Genomic DNA, 15,596 nt, shown 5'->3' on the forward strand with positions numbered 1-15,596 from the left:
ATAAGTACAGAAAAGTTGAGCAAGTCAAATGAGTGTTTCTAATAACTCTTGTGGCTAGCTAGTATGTTCATAGTCAACAAGGAACACCTGGGTGATGAGAAAACATCGAAACAGAGATCTAACCCACTAGATCTCCTTGAGAACTCTAAGTAGACAAAAGGGACACCTATTTCCATCCCAGGAACCCTGTACTTGTCTCTCTTCTTGAACTCAATGCAGCCTCCAGAACTGGAATAAGGTTGATGCTAAGACTATGAAGAAGAGGCTACTATTTCACTGACCCCAAAACAAGCTAGATGATTTGGCCAAAAGATGGAAGTTTAAACTGCAATACTATCTTCCAGCTGGACCAATTCTGTAGGAATTGATGTCTGTCATGAGAGGGGGTTATGCAAGGAAAAAACTAAAAGTGAAACCTGATATCTTTCATGATCCCTGCTTGCGAATCAAGATTCAAGCGAAATATTTTCTCTCACTACACAGAACCCGCCTCTACAGTCCTCTACTTACTCCAAATTATCAAAAAGAAAAGGGAACCTTGCAACAGATGGAGGCTACTGCAGAATTCCACACCTGGTCACACACAGAGAATATATGTCTGAGAGATGCCAAGTACTAGGTAATACATCTACAGTTGAACTTCTACATCTAAGGCTCATGAAACATAGTGGAACAAGGGGTAGAGAGAAAACTAATGCATCCCTCGACTCTCACCAATAAAGCTTCCTTATACAACAGAGTGCAATGCACACAGAAAGCCACAACTGGCCAAGTTTTAAAGAATAAGAGACTGCAGAGTGTATATCCTCAGATAGGATTCCTAAATTGAACCTCACCCACCCATGGCTCAGGGACCATTTCAGAAGAGGGGACAGAAAGATTGTAAGAGCCAGGGCTGGTCCATGAACACAGGGAAACAGAGGCTTTCAGATTACTGGAAGCTTGCACATGTGAACTTGTGGCAATGGTGTCATTGAGCACAGGACCCATGTCAACTCAATTAAACAAGGGCCCAGAGGAGAAGAGAGAAATGGGTGGCGGGCTGGCCCTAGACTGAAACTATTGGAGACCAACTGATACTGAATGACGGAGAGTGTGCCTTACATACACTCTCTAGATGGCCTGACTACACGTCCCTGAATGAATTTATACTGAAGAACATCTGGGTACAAATGCTTGACTGGATGGAGCTTAATCTGTATATTGGAATCCATGAAGTCCAGTGGGGGGATGAGGGGGACGTGGATGGGGAAAGGGGTCTAAATTTGATTAAGAACTGTTGCATGATATTACAAAAGCTCAACAAATTTTTTTTAAAAAAAAAACAGAAAAGAAAGAAAAGAAAAGAAAAGAAAAGAAAAGAAAAGAAAAGAAAAGAGAACCTATGTTGCAAGAACTTCTGGAAATCAAGAGACCAATAGCCAGTCCAGGTGAAGAAGAGAGTTTATTCATGCTGGCAGGCTGACTCAGATCACTCCATGATAGCACCAACCCCCTATAAATTTAGGGAAATTTATAGTCTACTCATATGCAAGAGTTTAAGCAAGCAAGTAGTAGTGTATACATGATATTTAAGCAACTGGTTACACGTGGTTACAAAAGATCACAAGACAAACAGTCCCAAACAGAGATTTCAGTGGTCCAGTAAGGCAGATTCCTGTTTACCTTCCTCATTCTTTTCTTATTTCTTCCTATCTTGTCTTGGGCCCTTCTATGGTCCAAAGATCTTAGCAACCATCTTATTGTCAATGAGTTGCCATCACACCTATTCAAAGAGTGTTGTTTCCTATGTGCCATCTTTTCCTATGCCTATGGCATTCTTCTTAATCAAAGTGCCTGGTTGCAAGGACAATCAGAGTTTCAATCATTGACCTTCAACAATACAAGGAAAAACTATGAAGCTTCAATGAAGTACCATTTCAATTTGCCAGTAACTGCAAAACCTTAACTTCAGCTTATGACATTAAACTTTAGCTCCTTTGGGCCAACATTTTATTATCCAGTCAGTCCTCTCATCCTGACCAGATTCCACTAGGGACTTGGTGTTCCTGAAGACCTGTAAGGACAAAAACGCTTTGTTAATTAAAATTTAAAATAACTCTTAAGTTTTATACATATATATGTATATTAAAATTCCCTTTATTAGACTAATTGCTATGGAGTTCTTTTAAATTTTTTGTTTATTATTATTGTGTGTATACCATGATATTTTGAGGGGTGCACATGGAGGTCAGAGGACAACTTTGTGGAGTCAGATCTCTCCTTCCAGCTTTAAGTGACTCTGGGGCTCAAAGTTGGGTTTCCAGACTTGCACAGCAAGCTCTTTTACCCTCTGAGGCATCTTGTTTACCATAGATTTCTTTTTCAGGAACATTCTTATTTATCAAAAATGCTAGTTATATATTTTTGTCAAATATCTTAATGTTAAATCTCCTTTTCATAATGAAAAATCAGAGGAGAGAAAATCCCAAATATTAACATTCGAAATCTAGGTAATCTTACTCTGTGTTTCCATTCTGTCAAAATGGCTATGTTATTAAGTCTTAAAATAATAACTAATATTTTTATTATAACTGATATTGATTTCATAATAACTAATACATTTTTAAGATAATTTTTAATTGTAGTCATGACATTAAGATATAAAAACTACTGTCTAGGACTGGAGATATGACTCAGTAGTTAGGAGCACTGGCTGCTCTTGCAGAGGACTGACAAAAGTCCATAACTACAATTCCAGGGTATAAGATGCCCTCTTTGGGTCAGCTCGGGCATTGGATGCATGCACTACACTTATATACATGTAGGCAAAGCACTCATATGCATAAACTAAAAATAAATGATTATTTTTAATTGAATAAAAAGCTATTTATTTGCTCTTTCAAAACACAAGTTTTTTAGGGTTAGAGAGTTGGCTCAACAATTAGGAACACTGACCATTCTTGCAGAGGATCTGTTCAGTTCCTAGCACCCACATGGCAGCTAATAACCATTTGTAACTCCAGTTGAAGTGGATCCAACATGCTCTTTGTGCGTGAAATGCATGTGGAGGGCATATGCATTGCACACATTGTTGCACTTATATACATGCAGGCAAAACATACATATAAATTATAAATTAAAAGAAAAAATTATTGGATTTTTGCAGTTTTTCATACAATATAATCTGATGGCATTTAGATCCCTTCCCTTATCCACACCATCCCTTATTGCTCCCGACTCAATTTAATGTTTTTAATGTTCTCTCTCTCTCTCTCTCTCTCTCTCTCTCTCTCTCAAGGTACATTACATTATATACATTATATATATGTATGTAATAAGGTCGTGTGTGTGTGTGTGTGTGTGTGTGTGGTTTATAAAGTCCAAATTGTGCCCCAAGTGTCCTTCAGTGTGGGTTCATCCATTTGAGCCTAGTTAACCTACAAAGGGTTCCATTCTTGAAAAAGACTGTCTTTCCCCCTCCCAGGAGCCATCAGTTGCCAAAAGAACCTTAGATTGGATTGGAGTTTCTGACCCACTTCCCCATGCTGGGATTTTGTCTGGTTTGAGCTTGCCTGGGACTTGTGCATCTGTCAAAATTGCTGTGAGTTCATAGGAATGACTGACCAGCTATCCAGAAAACTGTTTCCTTGAGGTAGTCTACCACCTCTGGCTCTTAAAATCTTCCTGACCCCGCTGTTCCACAATGATCCTTGAGCCTTGGGAGGCAGAATTTTGACATAGATGTCCTATTCAGGAATAAGCACTCTGTAGCCTCTTGTTCATGCTCTTATGTAAATCACCATCTGCTGCATAAGGAAACCTTCTCTGGTGAGAGTGGAGAAATGCATTTATCTGTGGACATAACACATAACAATAAGTCATTAGAAGTCATTTTTAAATAGATACGTTATTTTACGAGTGTATTGCCTCCATGTATATAAATGTACCCATGTTGCACAGTGCCTGAAGAGTTCAGAAGAGGATGTCATATGCCACGGAACTGGAGTTAAGGATGGTTGGTAGCTGTCATGTGGGTGCTGGGAATCGAACCCGTGTCTTCTGAAAGAGCAGCTAGTGTTCTAAACCACTGAGTCATCTCTCCAGCCTCAGGAGTCAGATTAATATAATAACTATTTAGCAGAAAACTGTTATTAGGTTCTTCCTTATGTCCTGTGACCTGTCTCACTTCAGGTTCCCCAACATGCTATCCATGTCAGGTATGGGCACCATTCTGTGAAGCAGATCTTAAATCCAATTAGAGAGTGATTTGGTTACTGCCATAATATTCATGCTACTATTGATTCCACTGGTGGGCATATCGTGCCAAAAGAGTTGTTGTTGTAGCTCATTGGATTCACAGCTGGGTAAGGTTGATGATTAACTTTTTCCATCTGGTAGCACACGTAACACCTTCCAGCACTATGAAGGCTAGCCAGTAGAGATGAGGCTCTGAAGTCAGCACCAGCTTGATTTCTCCTTGTTTTTCTATACCTCATGTATGTAGTGTTAAAAAAAAAAAAAGTTCAACATCTTTAGTCATCCGGAAAATGCAGATTAAAACCACTTTGAGATTTCACTTTACCCCACTCAGAATAGCTAAGATCCAAAAAACAAACACTGACAGATAGTGGCAAGGATGTAGAGAAAAAAGAACTCTTATGCATTGCTGGCAGAAGTGCAGACTGGTACAGCCACCATGAAAATCAGTGCAGAGATCCCTCAAAAAGCTAGAAATTGATTTATCATATGAACCAAGCATACCACTCCTGGGCATATACCCAAAAGACTCCATACCCTACTATAGAAATACTTGTTCATCCATATTTGTTATTGCCCTTTTCCTAATAGTCAGAAATTGGAAGCAACCTAGATGTCCATCAACCAACAAATGGACAATGATGGTGTGGTACATATATACAATGAAATATTATTCAGCTATTAAAAAAATAAAATTATGAAATTCACAGGTAAATGTATGGAACTGGAAGTAATCATCCCAAGTAAGGTAAACCCAGACCCAGAAAGATAAACATTGCATAGCTGATTGCTAGTTTTGAAATCTTAGCTATACATGTTTCAATTTGAAAATCCAGAGAGGCCAAGAAACTAATAAATAGTCATGGATCAGGGGCTGTGGTAAATAGCTTTAGTGTCAACTTGACACACCTGGGTTGAGGGAGCCTCAGTTGGGGAATTGCCTTCATTGGATTGGCCTGTGGCCATGTCCATGAGGCACCTTCTGGATTGTTGAGTGATGTGGGAGGGCCCAGCCCACTGTGGGTGGTGCCACCCCTGGGCAGGTAGGCCTGTGTTGCAGAAGAAAGCAGGCTGAGCAGGGGCCAGGGGAGGAAGCCAGTAAGCAGAGTTCCTCCATGGCCTGTGCTCTAGCTCCTGCCTCCAAGTTCCTACCCTGAGTTCCTACCTTGGGCTCCCTGATAAACTGTGACCTAGGAGATGTAAGACAAATAAACCCTTTCCTCCCCAAGTTGGTAGTGATCAGAGTGTTTTGTCACAGCAATGAAGAAACAAACTAGATCAGAAATGAATGTGATGATTTGAATGAAAATGTCCCCCATAGGCTCCAAGTATTTGGACATTTTGTCCCCAGATGATGGCGCTGTCTTGGGAGGTTTTAGAAGGTGTGGCTATCCTGGAGGGAGCACGTCACTGGGGGTGGGCTTATAGAATTCTTATGCCTTGCCGGATCTCCAGCTTCTCTCTTGCTTCCTGTGCCTGCATGATGATATGAGAGCTTAGCTTCTGCTGCTCCTGCTCCAGCCACCTCCAGCCACCATGCCTCCCTGCCATGACGGACTGTAATTCCCCTGGAACTGTAAGCTCAAATAAATTCTTCCTTCTTTAAGTTGCTTTGGTCAGTGTTTCTATCACAGCAACAGGAAAGTACTACTTAATACAGGGCCTAAAGGGATGTTTTCTGAGTGGGGTGGTAGAATACAGTGATATGAAGAATGAAAGATGAATGTAAAAATAGGAAGGGTTAAATGAGGTAGGGAATGGGAGGGCAGGGCAGAGGAGGGCATATGGGGAAAAATAAGTAACATTATAGATCTTTAGAATAATCCATGTGGAAGCCTACCACTATAGAAGCTTCTTAAAGTAGATACATATGCTTTATAACAAGAGATTAAAAGGAGTTACCTTATAATAGGAGACATTGCCTCTTATACACATCATAGGCCGATGGAAAAAAAAAATCAGTGCCCTGAATGGACTCCCTCTCTAGAAGCTGTTGACCAGAGGTCCATAGACCCTCAAACAATACTGGCCGTTGTCCGTGCTCTTGGTTGTCTAACATAACTTGATGGTAAGACCCTATTGTTGAAGACACTGCATACAAGAACAATTTTAAAAAGGAAAAAATCCTGGAAGTTTTTCAACATTCTTATCTCATCCAACTTAAAACTAAAAACAGTTTAATGTCTTAGTTTTGTTTCCCATTCATATGATAAAATACTTCAACAGAAATAAGGGAGAAAGGGTTTATTTGGCTCACAATTCCAGGTTACAGTCCACCACTGTGGAGAAGTCAAGGCAGCAGGAGCTTGGAGCAGCTAGCCATATTACATCCATAGTCAAGAACAGACAACAATGAATGAATGCATGAATGCTAATATTTAGCTCACTTTCTCTACTCTTATGCAATCCAGTATCCACTGTACAGGGAATGACACCACGAAGAGTGGGAACCTCTTCCCAAATAATAAACATAATCAAAATAACTCCCTATATGCATGCCCACAGACCAACATAATGTAGACAATCCCTCACTGAGACTCCCTTCCCAGGTGATTCTAGATTATGTCAAGTTGACAATTAAAACTAATCATCATTTTCATTTAAAAACGAAGATGTTTAAGGTCCACTTCATAGGACAGAGCCCATACCTGACACTGATAGCAGGCTTAGAAACCTGAGACTAGACAGGTTTCAGGACATAGGGGAGAACCTAATACTAGTTTTCTACTAAATAGTAATCATATTAAATTAACTCCTAATGACTTATTGTTATACCTATAGATTAATGCACCTTTCAACTAACACAAAAACCCACAACTGACCAGTATTTTTGTTCCTGTTTGTTTGTTTGTTTGTCTGTCTGTCTGTTTGGACAAGGACTCACTATGCAGCCATAGCTGGCATGGAACTCTAGTTAGACCAGGCTGGCTTGGAACTCAAGGAGCTCTGCCTGCCTTTGCCTCCACAGGGCTGGCATTAAAAGCATGCACCACCATGCCTGGCTTATTTGTTTTCAGGCTTCTAATCAGGAAACAAAATCTTAACAGAGTCAAAGTTTATTGAAAAAATTCTGTCTTTGTCAAACTTAAACTTTTACACAACAGCTAAAATTTAATCCACATTTCATTGTTCAATACTGGTATAACTGACCTTCTGAGTGTTCAATAACTACACTTGGAGGCCAAAGCCAATGGAGATATAGGGAATAAAAGAACATCTTCCCTTTTCCTCAGGTCAGATGGGACGCCTCTAAAAGGATCTTAGAACTCTGGAAAGTCACCTGTCTACTTGGTCAGCAAGACCATGAGAGATCACAGAAGCCTCTACAAAAAGGAGGGTCAGCACAGAAGGTAATGTCCTCAGTGGTTCCAATGAAAGCTGCATGGCAGCAAGACCCGGACCCATGCTAACCGATGACACAACTGATAGAGGGAAACTAAGGGAGTTATGAGAATGCTCCTAAGTCACTAAAAGTCACCCTTAAGAAGATTCAACTGACCTTAACAGTTAAAAAAAATGGTTGGGGCTAGAAAGATGGCTCAGCAGTCATGAACACTTTCTGTCCTTCCAGAGAACCCAAGTTCCATTCCCAGCACCCACATGGTCTAGTCATAACCACTTGTAACTCCAGCTCCAGGGGGATCTGATGCTTCTGGCCTCTATAGTTATCTGCACTTACATGTACATACCCCCCCCAACACACAGACACATACAGATACACATAATTTAAAATAATAAAAATAAATCTTTTATCAAGTGGTTAAAATTTGGCCCCCTGCATGGTCTACAGCCAAAGAACAAAATGATTGGTAATAGTACAGGAAAAAAAAAATAGATTATACTTTAAGAAAGGACAATCATTCAGATGTTATAGGCCTGTGCATTAAACTCTGAGTATGGGCTACTGACATGCTAAGTAAAACAATCAATGCCACATCAGCTATAATACAAAGATTAAGTTTCATTTGTAAAACTATCAGTAGCTGTAACCTTACTTTATGTTTTGCTTTTGTCATTTTTATTTTGGTACTATTGACACTCCATGATTACAGAATCCCACTATCTCCCTTTAAATCTTTTTCACCATTGTATTCCTCCTTAAAATTGTTCTTATGTTACTATATTCTCTTTTTTATTATTTTTAAATTTCATTAAATTTTTGCACATTTTATACAGAGCATCTTAATCATCTTTATACCCCCTTCCCCATAAGCCCCTCCCGTAGCTGCCCCAGTAGAATTTATACTTTCTGTCATTTGTATTAAGGTCTATCATGTGAAGTTAGTGTTCCTAGACATTTCTCAGTGCAAGTTCATCCACTGAGATCTAGTCAGCCTACGTTTTAAGAAGATCAGCTCTTCCTCGCCCAGTAGTAATCAGCTGCCAATAAACCTTCAATGAAGAATGAAGTCTGCTGTCCATTTCCACAGTTCTGTGCTGGGTTTTGTCTGCTTGAGTTTGCATGGGTCTTGTGCATGCTGACACCATTGCTGTAGGTTCATATGAGAAAGGTCTCAGGAGCCTACAGGACTCTCTCCATATGAACATGCACCTCCTCCCTGGCTCTTACAATCTTTCTACCCCCTCTTCTGTACTGGTCCCTGACCCCTGGGTAAATTTTAATATAGGAGTCCTGTTCAGGGACCCACACTCTGTAGACTCAATCTCTACATTTTGGCCATTTGTGACCTTTTGTGTTCCTGGCCTTCTGTTGCATGAGGGAGCTTCATTGATGAGAATTGAAAGATACACTAGCGTTTTCTTTATCCCTTGTTCTATGTTCCGTAAGCCTTAGTAGAGGTTGCATCCTAGATGTGCCACTTAGTCTTGGTCAACTCACAGACAATCTCTGTGTATGACCCATTGTGGAACTCTGTAACAATCTCTGTTGAGAAAGAAGCTTCTTTGATGGGTGGTGACTTGGATATTTGTCTGTAAATTTAAGGCTCCATATTTTGCACATAGTAAGAAATTACATTTGTCTAGGGATGTGACAGCCTTAGTGTTTTCTCTAAGATCTATGACCTCTTCAGCTACACATTATTTGTCTAGGTTGACAGTACCACATGTGAATTTCCTCCAATTGAGTGGGCTTTAAGTCCAATTAGTAGCTACTGATTACCCCCAATAAAAGTGCTACTACTATCCCAATATAGTTTGTTGTGCTGGTCATTGATGTGGTTTTTAGGCCTTGAAGCTGGGGTTGGACCATCAATTGATGTTCTCCCTTACCAATTTGCATAGTGCTCTCCAAAGCTATAAGAGGTAGCCTTCAGGGGAGGTGGTTTCCAGATCAATTCCAGCTCCATTGCTCCAAATCCTGTGTCCGAAGTACATCTTGTCTTCAGCAATAGGGTCTTACTTTCAAGCTCTGAGAGGCAATCAAGAACTGTAGCAATAGCCTGTGTAATTTTGGGAGTCTCTTGGACTACCTTGGCCAACAACTCGAAAGTTTCTCCTGTCTAGTACTATTTCTTGTTATGTAGCCTTCAGCTATACACATGGACTCAAGTAGAGATATTGTATTTGTAATTTTTCAGCAGATTTTTGCACTCAAATGGTTCCCTCTGGTTTTTTATACTAGCTAGGTATTATTTATTTCTCCTCTCTCCTGTTGAGAACTTTTATATCTATGTTAATTAAGGATATGAGTCTATAGTTTTCTTTTTTGGCTGGGTCTTTACCTTGTTTGGGTATTAGAGTTATTCTGACTTCATAGAAGGAGTTTGAGAGTTCTCCTTCTGTTTTTGTCTTTTTGAATAACTTAAATAGTATTGGTTATAGATCTTCTTTAGATGTCTGGTAGAATTCTACTGTAAATCCATCTGGGCCTTGGCTTTTTTTAGTTGGGTGGTTTTATATTACTTATTCAATTTCCTTATATGTTATGGATCTGTTTAAACTGTTGATCTCTTCTTGATTTAATTTTGTTGTGTTCCATGATATCCGTCCATTTCTTTTATGTTTTCTAATTTAATTTCTTCATTTCAGTCCAAGTTTTCTTCAATATTTCTATCTCTTTTGTGAATTCAGTCAGAAGTTTATCTATCTTCCCTTAGGTCTTTCATTTTTTTATTTGTATTCTTTAAATTTGTTGAATTCTTTGATCATGTTTGTGATTGTTCTTTTAAATTCTATGTCCTGGGTTGCCTCTAGGGGTTTCTCCTAGTAGAACTCTTCTATAGGACTGGTCATGTTTGGTAGGAACATATTATTTTGGTTTTCCATATTGTTATATTTCCCGTTGTGATTTTAACATGTGGATTTCCTTAGTTGTTTGTGATTCTGGTATGAAATTCAAGCCTTCCTTTGTTGAGTTGAAGTCTGTTTCTCTTTATATTATTGGTGTGCCTTGTTTTCTTATTGGATATGTAAAGCTGATTGGTCTAGGCTTCAGGTTCTCTCTTTTGATTTTATATTGGAGGAACAAGATGGTTTCAGTCCAGCTATTCAGGAACTCCTGCAAAGTTCTAAATCGGGTGTCAGTCAAGTACTCTCAGGCTTCCTTCTAAGGTCTGGGCCCCTACTAGCAAGCAGTCACATAATTTCGGAAGCTCACTAAGGGCAAGCCCAATTTAGGCACTCTCAGGCAGTCTGCAAAAGTCTGGGCCCCCTACTAAAGGGGCAGAGAAACCTAGACCTAGGGTGGGATGGGCTGCATGTGGTTCCAGTGTAGGAGGATGCGCTCAGTGTGATTCAGGAAGCTCACCATCTTGTGGAGGCTGGATCTAGGCTCTCTCAGGCAGTCTGCAAAGGTCTGGGCCCCTACTGAAGGGCAGAGAAGCCTAGCCCTGGAGCAGTGGGAGGGGCCACAAATGGTCCCAATGTAGGGGGATGGGCAAGACACAATTTGAGGAAATTCACTACCACGTAGAGGCAGGATTCAGGCACTCTCAGGCAATCTGCTAAAGTCTCTCTTACTATATTCTTAATGCATAACCATCAATATATTTTCCTTTAATAATCTAAGTAATCATGCCCCTCGGAACAAGCTATACAAGAATGGCTCTCCTGGAACAAGCATGGTCATGGCTTGCCCAGCTCTCACCTTTTCTGGTGTCACTGGTTGAAGCAATCATGACACTCTTGCTTAGACCTGTATTTTTTATCTTGACTTTGTGTCTTGAAGGGTATGTGATCTTTCCAAACTAAACTCCTTATGATACATGAATTCCATCTAACTCCTACTATAGGAAATCAAAAGCTTCCGCACCAACCAAAAAAGTAAAGGCAGAGTCTTACGGTCCTCTGGGCAGGAACTATCCTTATCAGCATGGAAGAAATTATGGAAGTCTGATATCAATCATTCAGCTCCTCAGACAGTTTCTAAGATCACAGCTGGGGATAGGGTTGTGGCACAATAGGTACGTGGAGAGAAAGACATCACCTATGAAAGAAGCCAGTTGCCAAAGAAAGACTGAAAATCCTACCCTACTTGTGCTACTTATAATAAACAGAGCATTCGTAAGAAAAGCTTATGATACACAAACATGGGAGAATGCAGTACTGTGTAAATAGCCTATAAAAGATCAGAATCCACATAGTATGTGGCTTTGGAACATTTGTCTTTTTCTCAGATCACTAGCTCACTTCCACCCTTGGGAATATCCTTTTCTTTCTTAAAAAATCTGCCCCTAGTTCTATCACTATTCATATATTCCTGGTCCAATTGATTGTTTTAGAATACACGAATCTGGAAATTCAGCAGGTTGCCTCCAATCTCAGATATGTACCTATATGAACATGATATCAGTTACCACAAATAGTTGTGTTACAGTTGCAGGACAAACTTAGAACTAGATTGAACACTACTCCAATCTTATATAACAAAGCTTCAAAATAAGACCTGAAAGATTGAAAATGTCTCTGTAACAGCAAGTGTAAGGCACAGAGGAATGCCACATAGTGTAAGGAAGCGTATCCAGATGGAGAAAAGTTACAGTCAGCTGTCTTGGAGTTCAGAACACTGCCAGTACAAACAGGAGGAAATAGAATAGTCACAGCTTCACAGAAATTTGAAGTCAAGGCCCAAGCCAGGACCTAAGGGACAAGCACACCCAGTAGACAGACATGAAGTAGCTGCAGCCTTTGAATAACCATAGAATAAAGGAGTAAGGAGATCACTGTATACCACCAGCATTAACAATCATTCACATTTGTTTGTCTTTTTAACATCCCCCAGTTCCATTTATGGGAAATATGAATAGGACTGAGAGATATGCTGCAATGGATGGGAGGGGACAGCAAGAATGGAATTGAGGTCTGCTGTGTCACCCCATTTTATGGCTTTTCATTAGTTTATCCAGTCCTGATCAGACCAGCAGGGCTACAAGGAGAGAAAGTCTCTGACAATGAACAGATGAAACCATCCAGCCCCAAAGATCAGAAGGTGTATGGAGGTACAGGTCAGGCAGAAACAGCATTGTTCCATGACTCACCTTTTTGTAAGGAGATTTATATACAGCCTTTTTCAATTTTTATTCTCACTGGCAGATATTTCATGTAATGGTTGACACTGACTTAAATTGATCACCATTATAAATCTGGGATGGCATGGGACATTAATCCTCCTCCCCTTTAAAGAGTATAATTTCGTTTTAAACAGAAACATTTTGCAATAAGAATTATCATCTTCTTTTTTTCTATCTTATGAAGAAATTTAACCAAAATTAAGCCAAAGCCAATAAAGTTTAAATTTTCTCCAAACTTTTACAACTTATCACACATCCTTGAAATTGGATTTTTTAAAATATTTTATTTGTTATTTTTATTTTATATGTATGAGTGTATTGCCTGCATGTATGTGAGTGCACCCATGTCGTGCAATGCTGCAGAGGTCAGAAGAGGGCTTCAGAGTCCCCTGGAACTGGAGTTAAGGAAGGTTCGTAACTGCTGTGTGGGTGTTGGGAATCGAACCTGGGTCCTCTGCAAGAGCAGTCAGTGCTCTTAACCTCTGAGCCATCTCTCCAGCCTTTGAACTGGACTTTTTGTCTCCATTCATATTCTGGTCTAACCAGGCATTTAAAAAATATTTTATTTATCTTTATTTTGTATGTGTGAGTGTTTTGCCTACATGTATGTAAGTGCACCATATGCACACAACACCTGCAGAGGCCAAAGGAGGATGTCAGATCCGTAGAACTGGAGTTACGGTGGTTGTCAGTCACCATGTGGGTGCTGGGAATTGAACCCGGGTCCTCTGGAAGAACAGCAAACTGCTGAGCCATCTCTCCAGCTTAACTGCTGAGCCATCTCTCCAGCCCACATTTTTACTTTAGTTACTTTCCTTTTCCCTCTCGCTTTTCAGACAACATTAAAAACTTTAAAACTTGAGGCCTTCCCCATACCATATTCCATCCCTCTGTATGCAGGTCTCAAATATACCAATTTTATTATTTCCAGTTTCCTTGAGTTCCTGAGGAGCATATCTGAGGATGGAGGGGGAGGGTTAATAAACATTCTTAGCTGATAAAAAGTGAGTGGGCTCTCTTTTTTCTTTATAGTAATAAGGCAGAGTAGAATGTTGGGGACCCCTGCTGTCTAAGGTAGCAGTCTCTCCATGTCAGGATAGCCACAGGCCATCTCAGCACAAATGCAGAGACTCCCCTTCTCAGCAGGGCGCCTTCCTGCTCTCTTCCTGACTCACCTTTTGAAGTGCCCATCACAGATACATGTCCTCCGGCATGAAACTGCCAGGTTTTTCAGACAATGTCTGACAGTCTGTTAGAAGCCTACCGCCACATGTAAATGGGGCATCCTACAAAGCACCTATCAACTCAGGCTTTTGCTACTGCCTCCACACTATAAATATCCTGGTTTCCCCCTAATAAATCGGAGCTGAATCACTAAGATCTGGAGCTGAGCTGAATCACTGAATAAAGGAGCTGTGCCACTGAGTCTGACTGAGCTGTATCCTGTGTCTTACTGCCTACGATTCAGTGTCTTACTGCCTACGATTCAGTCTCCCCGGAGGGGGCTGTCCCTTCGTGAACATTCACTCGCGAAGATCTTGCTTTCGCCGTTCTTGCACCTCCCCTCGTGACCCAGTGGCCAACGGATTGCGTACATAGAGGGAGTGCCCGGTAGCTTGGAACGGAACTCGCCTGGAAGCGCAGCGACCCACAGAGTCACCAGCATCCAGTAGCCGTGGAGAGCCAGGGACCTGAACAGCAACACGGTGCGCACAACCCACGGCACCCCAGCGGCGTGCGAGAGACCGGCGCCATGCCCAGCAGCTGGTGCTACGAGATCCCCGCGCACCCACAGCTGGCACCCAACGTGAGAGCCTCCGAACTTCATGCCAGCCAGCAGCTGGCACCCCCTGAAACGCAAAATTCGTGAGTACCTCTCCCACCAGGAGAGCATCAGAAATCTCTTTTTTTCCTTCGTCTCCCATCAGGAGACTAAAAGGCAGCTGTGCCTCCAAGCCACCCCACTCGTGGGGCCTGGTAGTCTTTCTCTTTTCCTCCTTAAAAGGCAGCTGTGCCTTCAAGCCACCTCACTCGTGGGGCCTGGCCATCTCTTTTTCTCTTTTCCTCCTTCTAAAATAAACTTCCCTAATCCGTTTTGTTATCCTGCCCCCAGGGCACTCAAACCACAGCTAAAACCAGTTAGGTGAGAATTTAAATTAACTAGCCCCTGCGGAGCACTTGAAAGTTCAAGGTGGCTCGCGCCGAACAAAAGATTTAAAAAGGCCATTTTTTTTTTTTCTGTAAACTTTAACTCTGCAGCCAGGCTTGTGCCTGTCAGAGCGTTCCAATCCCCTAGTGTCAGGATGCTGCAGAAACATTAAGTGCTAGACAACACTATTTTCCTTTTTATAATGGGTAATTCAGCATCATGCCAGAAAAAACTCCAAATTCGCTCCCTTAGAGCCTTACTTAAATCAAGAGGACTTAAAATCTCCCCCCCCCCAAAAAAAAGCTTAAAATTTTGGAATGCAGTATATCAATTTGCACCCTGGATCCTGTCAGTAGACATTTCTGATCCAGAGGTCTGGACTAACATTGCATATCTGGCTCGTAAAAAAGAAATCCAGGAAAGGCATAATTTCCCCCTTTCCTTTCTCCCCATAATAGCAGCTATCCAACAATGCTTAAGAAACCCACCTAAGATTGAAGAAAGCTTACAACCACCAGAAAATAATAAAGGGGAGAGCTCAAACAATACAAAAGACCTAAAATATGTTATGATAAACACCCTAGAGACAAAAGGTCTTATAATAGCTACAAATAAAATACAATCAGTTCCCCCCATTACCTTCCTGGGGACTGAAATAATGCCTACTACTGTTAGGCCCCTTAAACCTATCCTGGATGTCCCCCATCCACTCACCCTTAATTCCCTTCAGAGCTTTT

Source organism: Nannospalax galili, unplaced genomic scaffold (assembly GCF_000622305.1).
Source record: "Nannospalax galili isolate Female #2095 unplaced genomic scaffold, S.galili_v1.0 scaffold575, whole genome shotgun sequence".
In the NCBI taxonomy this organism is placed as follows: domain Eukaryota; kingdom Metazoa; phylum Chordata; class Mammalia; order Rodentia; family Spalacidae; genus Nannospalax; species Nannospalax galili.